General features: G+C 48.2%; 1 long non-coding RNA gene across 1 annotated transcript; it reads left to right on the top strand.

Moving 5' to 3' along the window:
* The first annotated feature begins 1,237 nt into the window (after positions 1 to 1,237).
* Positions 1,238 to 3,250, top strand: LOC103395614 (uncharacterized). The gene is made up of 3 exons (XR_523282.3): positions 1,238 to 1,582; positions 1,899 to 1,975; positions 2,095 to 3,250. It is a non-coding gene; the product is annotated as an uncharacterized LOC103395614 (long non-coding RNA).
* Positions 3,251 to 3,256: the final 6 nt, after the last annotated feature.

Here is a 3,256-nt window from a genome sequence, read left to right as displayed (position 1 = left end):
TCCTCTTCCAGCCACAGTCCAAACACACAGATGTTCTAAAAGTGAGGGGTGCAGGACGCAGATTGATTTTCATTGATTAATGAGATTTGACGCCCCCTACCAGAAATAAAAATAACTGCAGCTCCTTCACAGAGGCTGGTGTGTGTGTGTGTGTGTGTGTGTGTGTGCATTAATCACTGAGTCTTTAATGAAGTTCATTAGAATACATTTATGTTTTACTGTGCTGTCAACTAAACTCCTCCTCCTCCTCCACAGCCCCCCCCCTCCCCCCGGGAATCTCACCCCTGGCGTCATCACACTGAGTAAACATCCGTCTGAGGACATTCATGGTGGGGGTGGGGGGGGGGTGAGATCACACAGAGGAGACTCCGGGGTCTCCTTGACCTGGATCTCCTGCTGCTCTTTACAGTCGGAAACACTATAAATATTTCAGGTCAAATAGAAAATGAAAGTTTCATCTTTTATTCATCAAAGGAGGAGCAGAGTGTGTGTGTGTGTGTGTGTGTGTGTGTGTGTCTAATGATTACAGCATGTAAATGTATCTAAACTGACTCGTCAGTGAGGAGCAGTGATATGAAGCCTGAGTTCTAATGTGTGATTTGGTTTGAAACCCATCTCAGTGACAAACACTGGCCACTGGAGGCAGCAGTGGACCAGCATCCTGACGTTCATGGATGAAACCAGCGGTGGTCGGTGAAGGACCATAGGCTGAACCAGCGACACCAACACTGGTGAGGAGCTCTTCTCCCATGTCTCTACGAGCTCTGCTTTGGTCCCTCACCTCCTTCTTGTCTCCTCCTCCTCTTTGTCTTTTATGCTAATGTATTTATAATTCACCAGCGGTGACTGTCGTCTTCACTTCCTGTAACCCTGAGAAAAATGACGGGCCGAAGAACAAATGGAACCCACAGCGCCCCCGCTGGTCTATGTGAGGGGGCTCACTTGAAATTCTGAATTCTCAAGTAAATTAAAAAAAAATTAAAAGTTAAAATTTGATTCTAATTTGACTAAGTTCGTCTGTCAAACTTCGTGACAAAATAAAAAATAAATATCACGGTGTTGAAAACAGACATTTTATTCCTGATGTTATGAACTGACGGATCTCCGACTCTGGACATCGCGTCTCTCTCCTTCTGTTTCGTCAACACGCAGGTCGTCAAATACAGAAAAAAGGGAGGAAAAACAAGAAAAAACCCTCCAGGAAACTCTGTGGGAAAACTTCCGGGTAACTGTGACGTCAGACGCCAACGCAGCCGCGTGTTTTAAAAAACGTCTACGTTCAAACGAGCTCACCTGTTTCAACATCGAACGGTTACGGCCTGACTCGTGATTAGTACTAGTCGACTTTGGTTTCTAATGCTGATCTTTATTGACTAGTCCCGTTATTAACGAAAACTGTGACCGTAAAGTAACAGTTTGAAACCAGTCCTCGATGTGGGCTCGTTCGACTGAGTGGAACGGGTTAGCCTCAGGTTAGCCTCAGGATAGCATCAGGTTGACTTCTGGCTGTGTTAGCCCGGTGCTAGTCCAGAGACGATAAGAAACTACAATGGACGATATGTTGTCCTACAAATTATACCTGGTAATCAATATTTAATCATTTTGTTTTTTATGCTTCGTGTCGGGGGGGGGGGGCATGCTAGTTTGTTGTTTCCGGTTTTTTTTTCTTAAATTAAGTTCCTCAGACGGACTCGTCGATGTTGCTCTCGGTGGTTCCAGTGTCTCGGACTGAACCCTCCTGTCCGGCCCCCCCGGGACCAGACGGTCGAACACGGAAATATATCGATATTTATTATTTTTGTTAGATGTCGTCGTGTTGCCCCCGTGTGGTTGGTGATAAACGGCAGGTTGTTGGTTCATATGATGGAACAGGTTTTTCTCACAGTGTTCAAACGCAGACTTTGAAGTTCTGGACTCACGGAGACCAGGTGGATCTGGTCCTACCTCCCTAAGACCCCCCCTCATCGAAACTGAAGTGAGTGAGGACTCACTTCACACACACACTCACACACACCTTGTGGGTGATTGCTGCTATGACACCTACTTGTGCTCTTGGATGTAATGTTTTGTTTTTTTTTTGTCCTTGTCTTTCAGGCTGATCGTCATGAAGATCTTCAACACAGTAGGAACGTCTTTTTTGTATTTTTCTTAAAAGTGGCCGCCGCGTCACCTTCGCTCAGTTTGACCGCCGAGCCAAACTCTCTGGGGCCGCTGTGCCTCTCTGCCGTTTGAGTCATTGTCTTCTTGGGACGTCGGTGTGGCCAAGCGTCCCTTTGGTCTTGTGTGGAGTGGGAGCCAATGACAGGACAGTTGATCAGGTGTAGGTTGTGTCTTAGACAAAAGAGCATTGAGGAACATTTAGGGTTCGGGTTGTTTATGTGTGCTAACCTCACCTTTAAGCCTTCCTGGAATTGAACCATGAACCCTTAGTCGTGCGTTTTCATCCCCACACTGTTAGGTGGCGTTCTTGGCCCCCTGTACTTTCCCAGCTGTGTGCTGGACCTTCGTCCCTGTCCTCATGGCCGCCGTGCCTTTGTTTTCTCAAACAAAACTGTTGCGTTAAAATGAGGCGTAGTGTCGACGGGTGAGTCTAACCGTCCGTCAGCCTCACGCCTCAAACCCGCGTCTGTAGGCAGTGTAGGCAGGTTAGGGTTAAATACCCCCCCTCCCCACCCCCCCAACTGTCTGTCCCCAGATTTGATCCAAATTCCTGATTTCCTAGAACCTAAACCACAATCCTCTGCTGGTTCGGACAACGACCGTCCTCTTCAGATTCTTCAGCCCCAAAGTCTGTCTCCACACTGACCTCCATCGGGTCCCTCAGGAGATCGTCTCCCTGACTTGTCCCCAAGTCTCCTCTGGGTCTGTGTGTGGTCTGTGGACGTCCGTCCCTGGTCTGGTCTCATCTTCTGAGGTGAACTTTTGCTGAGTCAGCGTGGTCTTTCTCTAACTTTGGTTGGATGTTCGTTGGACGTCCATGGAACGGACTTCTCTAAATGTTGGCTCCCGGTTGGTGAAATGGTTCAGTTGGCTCAACCGCAGGTCGTGGTCCAAATCCTAGCCGTAGCTTCTCCTAAACCTGGACTCTGTCAGGTTCTACGAGCCGGTTCTCCTCCACACAACAGAACAAGGTCCAACCGAGTCGACTCATGGAAGGACTTTGTCCTTCTCCTTCTTCTGAGTGTGTGGGAGGAGTTCTGGCCGTGGACCCTCACAGAGGTGTGTACCCTGGACGCAGTTTCCAGAACCAGACCTG

This window comes from Cynoglossus semilaevis, chromosome 19 (assembly GCF_000523025.1).
Source record: "Cynoglossus semilaevis isolate Cse_v1.0 chromosome 19, Cse_v1.0, whole genome shotgun sequence".
NCBI lineage: Eukaryota > Metazoa > Chordata > Actinopteri > Pleuronectiformes > Cynoglossidae > Cynoglossus > Cynoglossus semilaevis.
This window is presented reverse-complemented; position numbering and strand designations above follow the sequence as displayed.